We start from the raw sequence: 14,956 nt of genomic DNA, 5'->3' as shown, positions 1-14,956 counted from the left end.
AGGGTTTACAAAGAATGGTCTGAAAAAGAGAAAATATCCACTGAGCGGCAGTTCTGTGGGCGCAAATGCCTTGTTGATGCCAAAAGTCAGAGGAGAATGGCCAGACTGGTTCTAGCTGTTAGACAGGCAACAGTAACTCAAATAACCAGTCGTTACAACCGAGGTATGCAGAAGAGCATCTCTGAAAGCACAAAACATCCAACCTTGAGGCATATGGACAACAGCAGCAGAAGACCACACCGGGTGCCACTACAGTCAGCTAAGAACAGGAAACTGAGGCTACAATTCCCACAGCTTCACTAAAATTGGACAACAGAAGATGGTATGAGGAGTCTCGATTTCTGTTGCGACATTTGGATGGTAGGGTCAGAATTTGACGTCAACAACATGAAAGTATGGATCCATCCTGCCTTGTATCAGCGGTTAAGGCTGGTGGTGGTGGTGTGATGGTGTGGGGGAAATTTTCTTGGCACTCTTTCGGCCCATTAGTACTAATTGAGCATCGTGTCAACACCACAGCCTACCTGAGGATTGTTGCTGACCATGTCCATCCATTTATGACCACAGTGTACCCATCTTCTGATGGCTACTTCCAGCAGGATAACACGCCATGCATGTCATATAGTGCAAATCATCTCAGACTTGTTTCTTGAACATGACAATGAGTTCACTGTACTTAAATGGCCTCCACAGTCACCAGAACTCAATCCAATTGAGCACCTTTCGGGATATTCGCATTATGGATGTGCAGCCGACAAATCTGCAGGAACTGTGTGATGCTATCATGTCAATATGGACCAAAGTCCCTGAGGAATATTTCCGGTACCTCGTTGAATCTATGCCATAAAGGATTAAGGCAGTTCTGAAGGCAAAATGATGTCCAACTCGGTACTAGTAAGATGTACCTAATAAAGTGGCCAGTGAGTGTATTATGGAATCAATATGGCAAGGATATTCATAGATCTCAAAGCATTCAGAATCAATGCTAACTCTGTTTTTTGTAGTTCATCTGAATTTATGTTCTTACAGCAGACGTTTTCTCAGCACAGGAAATTGCTCATATTGCGATGATTACATAAGCATCAATGTTGCATTAGTGCTGATTGAACATGAAAAAGATAGAAAGTCCATGCTGTGCTGAGTCACGCGTGTATCTGCTGTTTTTCAGGGGGAATGTAATGACACATTTAGCGACTGAAGGTTTCCGCACTTCTGCCTCAGACCCGTGACGAGGGGCCTTTAAGGGTCAACGCATCACCGGCTGTGAGCGGAGAGTTTTGGAAAGTATCAAGAGCTTACTTGATTTGTTCATTAACAGCATTAATCATTAACTGAGGTGCCATTGTCCCAGGCCAGCTGTCTACTGTTTATTCAGATCTGAGCCTCGGGTTAGCAGAGCTCACACAGAGCTGCCCCTTTAACTTTACAAACTGACAGCTGCTCCTCACATTCATGTCAAAAGAAAGCACTGTTCCAGAATCAGTGTATATTTAGAGAAATGTTACTGATGTATTACTGTACGTCGCTGTGTATGTGTGCTACTGTGAGAGTTCATTCCAGGTCAGTTAGGGTGACTTGCATTCAGACTTTCTTTCTTTCATTCTTCCTTCTAGAATAATATGATTGGGGGAAATATTGATTTTGCAGTTACTTTTACTGCATCTAAACACAATCTTGATAATAATTTCAACATTTCCTTGCAATGCTTTTTTGCATGTTTGTTTTTTGACGTTGCCATTGTCCTTGCTTTTAGCCTTGTTTTCATGCTTTATTTTACATTTGGCTCAGATTATTGTTATATGAACGGTTCGTCTGTTTCTTTGTTTATATGTGTCTGCAAAAAGCATAATAAAAAAAAAATCCTAAGAATTTCCAAGACTTTACTTAACTTAGAATCATTTTGCAATGGCCATGTAAATTTTACAGCTCCATGACTAACCTTATTTAATTCATGACAAAACTTTATTTTTGCTTTCCCTGTGAATGTAAGGCTATCAGTGGCAGTTTTCCACCAAGCCATTGGCTATTGTGTTTGTAGAGTCCAGCCAGTTGGTCCAATGACGGTATCCAATGGTGGATGAAGGTTCACTGCATGTTCGGTCTTTCCAGTGCACAATGTTGATCTATATTAAACTTAACTCATATCTGACTCCAATTTTAGTATGAGGTGGTTTAGAATATTAATATATTTATCCTCGTTTTATCTGACTCCAATTATAAAACATTGAGAAGATTATTTTGTTTCCTTTCATTTTATTTTAGATTATGATTGAATATTCTTTTGATTTGTTATTATACCTTATTCTCATTTACTCAGATTCCTATAGCATCTCGAGTCTTGCACCGGCTGGGTATACAATCTCTTAATACAAGCTTGTCAGTCTTGGTCATTAAACAGAGGCGATTAACCACTTTCCTAAAAAGGCAGAACTTACTCAATTTAGGAGATTTTTATGTGGTCCCCATAGATCTGTTATCTACTAATTCAAGACAAAGTATTTTAATAATAATCGCACAGGATTATTAGTTTGTAGATGAAGGCCTAAATATCCACATTTAAAGTAGTTTCAACAATATTTTGTTGTTCTAAATAGTTGGCCTTTTACAGTCCAAGTATACTTGAAATAATGCCAATTTGTTAGTCGGATCTCTAACAACATTATATAGCGTGCCACGCTGCTCCGTCTAACATGTTTTAGTCCGTTACTAACCTGTACAGTGGCTTGTAGTGCTATGGACAACAACATTTATCAGTGATAATAACACGAGGTTTGAATAATTCAAAACATAATTTATTAGTCAGGTAAATGTATTATGCCAAATTCAATCAGTCAATTCATAAATGATCAATACAAAACATCAAATTATCAAAGATAAATCCAAGATGAAAAGCTGCATACCAGACCTTTTACATAACGTGTAAATTTTACACAACGTGGAGCCTAGGCTCCATGTTATGGGCTGATCTGGTTAGGCAGAATCGCGCTGAGTCTTTCTCAGGCCTTACCTTAAATAATCCAAGAATTCCCTCAAGGAAGGGGGTGTGAATAACAAAAGGCATTCACACTTAAGCCTGATTTATACTTCTGCGTCAAGTGACCGGCATAACCCACGGCGCAGGCAACGCGCGTGGCTGTGCATTTATACTTCTGCGCGCTGTCTCTGTCGGTCTGCATTAACACTTCCGAAACGCTAGTGGGCAGTGAGGTGCTAATGTTCCTCTGTGTCGAGTTTCTTCTCTGCTTTTTTGCTTTTCCTGAACACTTCCGGGATGTACAAGTGGCTCAAACTCTCTCATTTTGAGGCAGGAAACGTGCAACATGCAACAACTTTAACTATGAGGTAAACACAAAACAAAACTTTCCATCCGGAGCTCCTTCACGGTACTCCACACTTGTAAACAATCGCTCGCGCCATTCGCGTGGCTCTCGGTCCCGCCCAGACTCGTCAGCGCTACCAAGCCGACCAATCACAAAGCTTACGCTACGCGTCGTTGCGACGTGTAGGTACATTTTTTGAGAGGTGCACGTCAGTGACGGCGATGGCCACGGCGAAGGGCTATGCGTCAGCGCCGTAGCATACGCCGGTGTTTGACGCAGAAGTATAAATCAGCCTTTAGTGGAAAGTCACACCCTTCACAGTGGTTCAAAAGATGCCTGAAGTTATATATTTATTATTTTGATTATGTCTATTTCTGAGAGAATGAGACCATTGTACCAATCGCACTGAGACATTTCAAATGATATCAAACATGATAGTTAAAGTCAGTTTGGTTAATCTAGAACATTCAAACATTGAAATGACCATATGCGTGAGATGGGGGGATGAAGCTGACATGTTTAATAAAAATGTTGAATTAACCCTTTGTCAGTCACCGCTAATCAAGCCCTTGCAGATCGGAACTACAAATCTGCCAGGAAAAAGAACTACATATCAAGTCATGCACCACTCACACACCTGGCCTAGATCCCCATGATTGCAAACAGACACAGCTGAAGCTGTTCAGGACTAATTACACAGACTCTACACCTCTCAAACGCACACATGTTGCTGAGTCTTGTTATACTGTAAACATTTCAATGCGTTTTCCTAGCCTTGTCTTGCTGTGTTTTTGACCCTCGCTTTGTTTGTTTGTTTATGTTGCCTGCTTCATGCTTGTATTGATCTATCGCCTGTGGATTTGCCTACATATGTCTGTTTGCTCCTGATTGTGACCATTGCTTGCCTGACCATCTCTGAATGATAAACCATGCGTTTGGATCCTCACTCTGTTGTCAGCGTCCCATTCACATTACAGAAGACTAGGCCATGAGTGTCTCAAAGTGAGCCGTATATGTGTGAAGTGTAATCAGCTGTGGGAGTGTAATCAATGGAGACTTGGAGCAGGTGTGTGTGTGTGTTGCATGACTGGATATGTAGTTTTATTTATGGCAGATTTGTAGTTCTCCAGCAATCTGCATGGGCTAGATAGCTAGTGACTGTGACACCTCTAAGTAGTGTTTATTAGGTCTACTAGACGTTTAAACATGGGCGGATTGGATTAAATGGCTAAATTTGGGCTGTCAATGAAAATCTAATAAACGTTTAAGAATAGACCAACATTAGACTGTTCATAAAATACACACGCTTCACATCTATAGTCATGCATTCATGTGTGTTTGATGACTAGTTTAATTTTGGCCTATTCTTGTTCGATTTTTTAGTACAAATTTGGCCTTGTTTTAGCCAAGTTCATGTTTAGACATCCATTAGACGTTGATTAGACTTCTTTTAAACACAAAAAGCCTTGCTGGGTTGCTACATAAAGGCAAAAATGTACAGTAATCAACATCTGAAGTTGATCAAACCTTGATCTCAAAGTTGTCCTGGAACTATTCAGCAACCCCCATTATTGTCTAAGCACAGTTTTGATTTTTTTTTTTTTTTGATCCACTTCAAATGTTGACTACTGTATATATTTTTGGACATACCATGTTGCATATGCAAATATAGTGCCAAATCCAGCTTTTTCAATGGTTGTTGTGCATACTGATGCATTGACACGTTCAGACTGTGTACTGACGAGATCAAATTTCAGTGTTTTGTTTCAAAAACTTTGGCCATGATTGTACTAATAGGCATGATTTTACAATTAATTGGGGTAATTACATCTGAATATGTGAATTTATATGAGCGAAACATAAAAGAAATGAAAGCAATTGAAATCAGAAATCAAATTGAGAATGAAATCAGCACGTGTGGCTATACTCAGCCATAATTATTCATGCAGTTTGCTTACTTCCACTCCACCTGTTTATTGTAAGCTGAATATATTTATCTGTTGCATTTTGCATTAGGTATTTGGATGCCACTTGTTACTTTTTTTTTTTTTTAGTTTTGCACAGTGCTGCGGCAAATATTTACTTAGAAGCAACCAACATGGCGAAGGAAGTGTGTTGGTGTCATTTTCTGTGTAAAATGAGTGCAAGATACCATATGCTGTATCTTAGCAACAATTTTTGCTTGCTTTGTCAACAGTGCCATTCCTTGTGGTTGGCATCATATTTTCACTTAGTCTTATCGCTTTGCCACTACCCACATTGCGCAATACTTCAAGTAACTAGGCTGTGTAAATATTATATCCATAAATCCATATAGACCTTTAAAGTTTTGTCTTTTATATGCTCCATATCGGGAAATAAAGGATTTTTTTATACATCTTGATTGGGTCTTTGAATGTGCCGCTCTAAGTGCTTTCACTTAAAGGGACAGTTCACCTAAAAGTGAACATTTACTCACTATTTACTCACCCTCAAGTGGTTCCAAATCTTTATGAGTTTCTTTCATCTGTTGAACAGAAAAGGATATATTTTAAAGAAAGCATTAACACAATAATAATAATAATAATTCATGATAATTAATTAAATTTATATAGCACTTTTCTGGACACTTGGGGGGAATCTCCTCATCCACCACCAGTGTGGTGAGGACGATGCCAATTATGATATGGGGATGGTTAAAAGGTCAGGATGGAGGCCAGTGGGCAAATTTGGCCAGGACGCCGGGGTTAAATCCCTACTCTTTTTTCAAAGGACATTTGGATTTTTAATGACCACAGAGAGTTAGGACCTCAGTTTAACGTCTCACCCAAAAGACGTTGCTCACTGAGCAGTATAGAGTCCCCATCAATATACTGGGGTGTTAGGACCCACACAGACCACAGGTAGAGCATCCCCTGCTGGCTTCACTAACACCACTTGCAGCAGCAGCCTAGCTTTCCCATTTCGTCTACCTTTTAGGCATTGACCGTGTGCACCCCTGCTTAGCTCCAGTGGGCGACCATGTTAGAGTTGCATCCATGCACTCTCACAAATAATAGTACATGAGGTGGCACCTTTTCAAAAGCTACACATTTGTACATAAAGGGTCCATATTGGTACCTTAAACTATTAGTATGCTAGGTATGCTTTTTTGTACATTTTAGGTACTAATATGTACCCTTGAGGTATTAATAAGGACCCTTTAGTTATAAATGTATGCCTTTTGAAAAGTTATCACCTCAGTGACAGCTCTCATGCCTTTATTTCTGAGAGTGTAGAAGGAAAAACACTGAAAGTCAATGGTTATGGGTTTTCAGATTTCTTCAACATGTGTTCAACAGAAGAAAGATTTCAAGATATTCTGCAGTGAACGACCCCTTTAAATAAGAATATAAATCATTATACAGTCAGTTTTTCTCCCAATCATTATTGCCTCCTATACAAGACTTGACTGATTTACCTGAATGAGATTGATGGTAAGAGGCCATGTTGGAGACCAGTGGGCAAAATTGGCCAAGATGCCAGGGTAACTCCCTACTCTTTTTCAAAGGACATCCTGGGATTTTTAATGACCACAGAGAGTCTGGAACTCGGTTTAACGTCTTATCCAAAAGACATCGCTTACTGAGCAGTCCCCTTCACTATACTGGGGCGTTAGGACCCACACAGAGTATAGGTTAAGCACTCCCTGCTGGCCTCACTAACACCACTTCCGGCAGCAGCCTAGCTTTCCCATGTGGTCTCCCATTCAGGTACTGACCAGGCGTAGTCCTGTTAAGCTTCAACCATGTGAGAGTTGCAGAGAGCTAGCTGGCAGCTTATGTGTAACATCCATACACTCTAAGAAACAATAGTACAAGAGCTGTCCTTGGTGTGGCACCTTTTCAAAAGCTACACATTTGTACTTCAGCTATTATTACCTTAAAGGGCCATGAAACCCCCACGTTTCATTTTGGAAAAAGTCAGAAAAGTGGGCGTGTCCAGCTCTGTTTAGGGGGGAGTGTCGGAGGAAGAAAAGTGGGATGGTGTGGGAGTGTCTATTTGGGCACGCTCGAGTTTCAAAGTCAAAATACACACACACACACACGCACACACACACACACACACAGGAGAAAGTGATGGTGTTTAACCTACATGGACATCTGTAGTCGAATTATTTGCCAAATTATTAAATGGTGACCTTTAACTGCAGTTTGGCTCTTTCATTCAGGGAATTCATTCGTGGCTCTCGCGACAAACGAGATATTTGATTCGAGGAACTTCTTTAAGCGTGTAATTTTCATGCAATGTTTGATACCGCACGGCGAATGAGAGAAAAAAACCCTCAGCATTTCCCGGAAACTGCACACGGCAGGTAGCGTCAGAAAGCCGCGTGTGTTATTCCGGTCACTAAATGCGGTAAAAACCCTACACGAGGTTAAAGTTTGGTTGTAGTGCTAACATGTTTACACTCGATGCAATAGTTTGTTCGATACGAACAAACTGAATAAACAAAGAGCACTGGTCACTCACTTACCAAATCTGTAGAGACAGGACAATCACCAGCAACTAGAGTCGCGTCTTTATTAAGAGGAGACTAAAGTGAATCCGGATCTCAGCGTTTGCAGATGAGAACAGCTCTCAGGTAAACAATGTTCCTCCTTAAACACGTAAGTTATTGTTGTCGCGCGTCGCGTACACTGTTAATCCACACGTCAGTCTGAGCTCTCACAGAGAGAAAATGAAAACGAAACTTAACTGCAGCAAACTATAAAAGCAACACTTCACGCTTATTTTGCCAATACAATGTGGCGTCTCTGCCGTCTAAACACTGTGACAGTAATGAATATTAATGAAGTTGCACAATAGAGCGCGCTGATTGGTTTGAACCAAGCCTTACTCATGCATTAATGCATCACACTGTAAGACGTAATAAGACTCACTCTGGCACAGACGCCCAGTCTGCACGCTGGAATACAACGCTATTATGTCATGGCCGTGACGCAGCTTTAAAAATTCGTTTCAAACTGGAAGTACGAATTTGCTTGAAATAACACAAAAACAACCAATTTACACTTTTTAGTGAAATATAGGTGTCCTAACAGTGTTTTTAGCAGTGTGGGACACATATACGACTGTCAACAGCTCAAAAAATGTGTTTTGGTGTTTCGTGACCCTTTAAAATTTCAAGAGGTGTGCTTTTGTTCATTTTAGGTACTAATATGTACCCTTGAGGTATTAATAAGGACCCTTTAGTTATAAATGTACACCTTTTGAAAATTTACCACCCCAGTGACAGCTCTCATACCTTTATTTCTGAGAGTGTAGTAGGAAAAACAATGAAAGTCAATGGTTACAGGTTTTCAGATTTCTTTAATATATCTTGTTTTGTGTTCAACAGAAGAAAGATTTCAAGACATTTTGGAGTGAACGACCCCTTTAAATTAAAATATAAATCATTATGCAGTCAGTTTTTCTCCCAATCATCATTGCCTCCTATAAAAGACTTGACTGATTTACCTAAATGAGATTGAAGAGCTTTTTTGTTACTCAAAATAATAAAACCGCATGTTAAGAGATCTATGATATTTGCATGAATCACCCTAGTGTTAACCACAGAATGTAATACTTGAACCTTTTGGTGAAGCAGTTTGTGTGTGCGTGCGTGCGTGTGTGTGTGTGTGTGTGTGTGTGTGTGTGTGTGTGTGTGTGTGTGTGTGTGTGTGTGTGTGTGTGTGTGTGTGTGTAGTTAAATAAATCCCACCTGGCTTGTCTTTTTGAATCATTTGGTGTCAGAATAAACCATCTGAGCCAAAATACCTCTGGCTCGCTCAGTCTGGCAGCAAACGCATGTGTCTGTATTCTGCATTCTTGGAAAACCATTTCTTTTCATTACATCACTTGAGTGCAAACTTGCCCTGGCTTCCCTCGGAGTATTATTTTTTGTAAACATCTCTTGATCCACTCAAGAGGAGAAAACACGTGAGGGCATGTGGGCAGCGAGTTACACTGCATTTACCACAGCTGAGTGAAATTACTTGACATTACACGATGATTTATAGCAGCTACAGTGCTCAAACCTCAGCCATCTTATAAAGACGTGGCCTGTTTTACCCCCAGTCTCTTGAATATGACATCATAACGGGGCGTGGGCTTTTGGAGAGACTGTTAATCCCACACTTTCATTTGAACAAGGATCCTGTCCTGAATGATGTTACAGTAATAATTTCGAAGAAAGAGAGTAATAAACAGTGAGTCTTGTAAAGACAGTCACATACACTTAATACACAAATGCACTTCATTGAACATGTACACATGGACAACACCTATATACTGCAGGTTAACTTTGTTTACACTGCATCCGGAGAGTAATCATAGCGCTTCACTTTTTCTACATTTTTTATGTTACAGCTTAATTCCAAAATGGATTAAATTAATTTATTTCCTCAAAATTCTACATAATAATGACAGTGTGAATTTTCTTTTTTAAATTGTTGTAAATTTATTAAAAATAAAACGCCTGAAAAATCCAGCCTGATCTCACGAGGAAACGTAAGTATTTTACATTTTGTCAGTTTAGCAGCTAGTTCAGTCGTACAAAATTGTACGATATTAAAAAGGAGGCGTGGCACCTAACCCCACCCCTAAACCCAACCGTCATTGGGGGATGAGCAAATCGTACTAAATTGTATGAATTAGATCCTACGAATTCATACGAATTAGCCACTAAATCAAAAAGTTACGAATTGCCGTGAGATTGTGTTGGAAAAATCACATGTACATCAGTATTCACAGCCTTTGCTTAATACTTTGTTGTTGCACCTTTGGCAGCAATTATAGCTTCAAGTCTTTTTGAAGATGATGCCACAAGCTTGGCACACCTGAATTTTTGCTCATTCCTGTATGCAGTACCTCTCAAGCCCTATCAGGTTGGATGGGAAGCGACGGTGTTCAGCCATTTTCAGATCTCTCCAGAGATGTTCAATAGGATTTAGGTCTGGGCTCTGGCTGGGCCACTCAAGGACATTCCCCTAGTTGTTGTGAAGCCACTTCATTGATATTTTGGCGTTGTGTTTTAGGCCATTGTCCCCTGCTGGAAGATGAACCGTCGCCCCAGTCTGAGGTCAAGAGCTTTCTGAAGCAGGCTTTCATTCAGGATGTCTCTGTGCATTGCTGCATTCATCTTTCCCTCTTTCCTGACTAGTCTTCTCGTTCCTGCTGTTGAAAAACATCTGCACTGATGCTGCCACCACCATGCTTCACTGTAGGGATGGTATTAGACTGGTGATGAGCGGTGCTGTTTTTTCTCCACATGTAACGCCTGGCAATCACTCCAAAGAGTTAAATTTAGTCTCATCAGACCACAGAATTTTGTTTCGTATGGTCTGAGAGTCCTTCAGATGCTTTTGGCAAATTCCAGACGGGGAGTGTCTTCCGTCTGGCCACTTTACCATACACGCCTGATTGGTGGATTGCTGCACAAATGGTTGTCCTGTAAGATTCTCCTCTCCCCACAGAAGAACGCTGGAGCTCAGACAGAGTGACCATCAGGTAATTGATCACCTCCCCGACTAAGGCCCTTCTCCTCTAATCACTCAGCTTAGATGGCCGGCCAGCTCTAGAAAGTGTCCTGGTGTTTCCAAACATCTTCCACTTACGGATGATGGAGGCCACTGTGCTTACTGGAACTTTCAGAGCAGCAGAAATCTTTCTGTAATCTTCCCCAGTCTTGTGGCTCAAGACAATCATGTCTCGGAGGTCTACAGACAATTCCTTTGTCTTCATGCTTGGTTTGTGCTTTGACATGCACTGTCAACCCTGGGACCCTATATAGACAGGTGTATGCCTTTTCAAATCATGTCCAATCAACTGAATTTACCACAGGTGAACTCCAATTAAGCTGCTGAAACATCTCAAGAATGATCAGTGGAAACAGAATGTACCTGAGCTCAATATAGGGCTTCATGGCAAAGGCTGTGAATACTGATGAACATCTGATTTTTAAACTTTTTTTTTTTTTAATAAATTTGCAACAATTAAAAAAAACTCTTTTTTCACATTGTCATTATGGGGTATTGTGTGTAGAATTTTGAGGAAATAACTTAATTTAATCTGTTTTGGAATAAGGCTGTAAAAATTGTGGAAAAAGTGAAGCGTTATGAATACTTTCCGGATGCACTGTATATTTAAACTTTAACTTTTAAAAGTTATTACTTAGTAGTTAATTCATTCATTCATTCCTTCTCCTTTGGCCTAGTCCCTTATTTACCAGGGGTCGCCACAGCGGAATGAACCACCAACTATTCCGGCATGTGGTGACCCTTGATAAATAAGGGACTAAGGAGAATGAATGAATGAATCTATGTCTTAAAATGTATGCAATCTAAGCAAATGTTATTTTATTGAAAGTTTTGATGTTTGACAAGCGCCACGCTCATCTTTCTCAGGCTTGGCACCAGCCATTGTGGGAGAGCAGATCTGAATTTAGCAGCTGATTAATGACCTACTGAATATTCTAATCACACTAGTGTGATCGTCTACTCCAGAGACCATTCTAGACTGATCACACGGCTCTGATTGTACAGTATGTGTCAAAGGCTTACAAAGCTACTGCACTTACACACAGTTAACTCAGTAGATCCGACATATATGCAAGTGTTGGTGCAAAACTATAAAAAATGTGGAATTCTTGCAGATTTTAATGCAAAAGTGCTGGAGTGAGAACTACATGATATTGAGAAAGCCTTCTTGAAGAAAGCTGAATAGCGATGCATAGCTGAGTGCAGGATTTGACATCCTTGATTTCCTGTCAGTGGCAGTCACATGGCCAGTGTGTGGGCAACAAGCTAAGTAAAAGTGGAATGCGTTAAAAAAGGCGAGGCAGAAGTGCAGACGTCGCAGTCTCTCTCGCTCTTACATAGACACTACTGTTCTGACTGCGTCTGAGCCGTTACGAAGCAAAGAATGTGAAGACATTTTCAGCCAGAGCTGTGCAACAAGTCATCAGGGCGGGCAGGCTGAGGCCAAGTACTTAGAGAATGACGGAAATGTGCTTGATGTGAGCAAAATAAATCATTTCTGCACACGCAAACGCACTTATGTAATTCATCTATACTTTGCATCTACACTCTAGTCATCCCATCTAGGGACTATGTTTGTTCCTTCCTCTCTCTTTCTGTATAAGTTGGTTTTCAGCTGTATTTAGAAATGGAGTCAGTCTGAAAGGTTTTTAAAAAGCAGCACTGTGTCAAAAATAAAATCTAGCCAAAGTCTGACGCAAGTCAATTGACAACACAGCTATCTTGGTAATGGCTCCAAGCAATATATATATATATATATTTTAATGTAGAAAATGGTTATTTACAGTTAAAGTCAGAATTATTAAACTTAAAATTATTAATATTTTTAATAAATTATTATTGTACAGATATAGTCTATACAAAACAAAGCATCATTATACAATAATTTGCCTAATTACCCTAACCTGCCTAGTTAACCTTATTAACCCAGTCAAGCCTTTAAATGTCACTTTAAGCTGTATAGAAGTGTCTTGAAAAATATCTAGTAAAATATTATTTACTGTCTTCATGGCAAAGATAAACTGAATCATTTATTAGAAATTAGTTATTAAAACTATTGTGTTTACAAATTAGTTGAAAAAAATCTGCTCTCCGTTAAACAGAGATTGGGAAAAAAATAAACAAAGTGGCTAATAATTTAGGGTGGCTAATAATCCTGTGTTCTTGAAGGGGAAAGACCAAAATCTCAGGTTTGTTACAAAACTGTATTTTTCCATCTAGTCGAGCTCATGCTGTAGAAAAAAAGGCAATTCCTCTTTCAAAAGCATGATTGCCTCTAGTAACTGAAAGGCTTGACATCTGTTACAGTTGCGATACTGAGCTAATCATTTCTCCCATTTACTGACCTATTGTTCTACATCTTCTCCTACTTAAAGGGATAGTTCACCATATATATATATATATATATATATATATACACACACTATCGGTCAAAACTTTGGGGTTAGTATGATTTTGAAATGTTTTAAAATAAGCTTCTCTTTTTTTAAAAAATGTGAAATGCCATTGCACTTTAAAATAAAGATTCGAAAGTAGTTTATAATTTAATTTAATAATTTATTCCAATGATTTTAAAGATTCATTTTCAGCTTCATTACTTAAGTCTTCAGAGTCGCATGATCATATAGAAATCACTCTAATATTAATTATTATTGTTATTACTATTATTTTTCATATAGTTATTATTAATGGTAATAGTAATAAAAGCAATAGTGACTGGAGTAATAAGTTCATTTGAAACTAAACATAATAAGTAAGAAATAAATATTTAATAAATGAGTATTTAACAATTTAACAGTTTTTTACGCTTAATAAATGGCACCTTGATGAACAGAATTATCACACAAAAAACTGACCCCAAACTTTTTGTTTGGTAGTATATATTATACTATATACTATTGTATCTACACACACACATACCATTTAAGCAAAAATTATTAGCTCACCTTATTATTATTATTATTATTTTTGTTTTTGTTTTGTTTTTATATATATTTCCTAAATGATGTTTAACAGAGCAAGGCAATTTTTACAGTATGTCTGATAATACTTTGTCTTCTGGAAAAAGTCTTATTTGTTTTATTTCAGCTAGAAAAAAAGCAGTTTTTAATTTTTTAAAAAACTTTTTTGGGACCCTTTAAGCTATTTTTTTTTTCGATAGTCTACAGAATAAACCATCATTGTACAATAATTTGGCTATTTAACCCAACCTGCCTAGTTAACCTAATTAACCAGGTTAAGCCTTTAAATGTCACTTTAAGCTGTATAGAAGTGTCTTGAAAAATATCTAGTTAAATATTATTTACTGTCATCATGGTAAAGATAAAATAAATCAGTTATTAGAAATTAGTTATTAAAAAGGGGGGGGCTAATAGATCAGCGGGGCTAATAATATATATATATATATATATATATATATATATATATATATATATATATATATATATATATATATATATATATATATATATATATATATATATATATATATATATATATATCATTTACTCATCCTTGACTTGTTCCAAACCAGTTTTGGTTTTGTTGTTGCTGATGCTGTTGTTGAACACAAAAGAATATGTATTAAACAATGTTGGAATCATGTAACCATTGATATCAATAGTGGGAAAAACAAATATTATGAAATTTAACGCTTACAGGTTCAAATCTTTCATTCTCAACAGAAATAAAAACTCAAACTGGTGTGAAAGAAGTCAATAATGAGTAAATGATGAGCAATCCCTCTCATTTAAAAAACTGTTTCAACAAAACTTGGGTAAACATGGAAAAAGCCAACTGGTCGATAAAATTTTAATCAAAATTTTACCCAGTTGCTAGGTTTGTTCATTTTTTACAAAACTTTAAGTTGAAACAACCCAGCATGATTGAGAACGTTTGTCTAATCAATGCATTTAGTAAAACATAAGATTTTCTACATGTCTGTCAACTTTTGCTTTTTAATATCTCTATGTGCTCTGCTGACAAAGTTGTTACACATATTTTACCTTCATGATGCTATGTAGACCAAGTGAAGGCAAACAAAGTCTCCATTAGATTCATCCTGAACTAGCAGCAAAAGAAAAGGAAAAAAGAGAGTTT

The 14,956-nt window shown here is 38.2% G+C and overlaps 1 protein-coding gene across 1 annotated transcript in view; it reads right to left on the bottom strand.

Annotated features, from left to right (window-relative positions):
* Nucleotides 1–11,298: 11,298 nt before the first annotated feature.
* Nucleotides 11,299–14,956, bottom strand: part of rbm48 (RNA binding motif protein 48) — a 49,195-nt gene continuing 45,537 nt past the window's right edge. Inside the window, exon 5 of the transcript XR_015945185.1 lies at nucleotides 11,299–11,326. The gene's annotated coding sequence lies outside the window, so the exon portion shown is untranslated. The remainder of the gene's footprint in view (nucleotides 11,327–14,956) is intronic.

The sequence above is a fragment of the Danio rerio genome, chromosome 19 (genome assembly GCF_052040795.2).
Source record: "Danio rerio strain M-AB ecotype USA chromosome 19, GRCz13ab, whole genome shotgun sequence".
NCBI classification, from domain to species: Eukaryota; Metazoa; Chordata; class Actinopteri; order Cypriniformes; family Danionidae; genus Danio; species Danio rerio.
The sequence above is the reverse complement of the archived record's forward strand: the minus strand, read 5'-3'. Positions and strand labels throughout refer to the sequence as shown.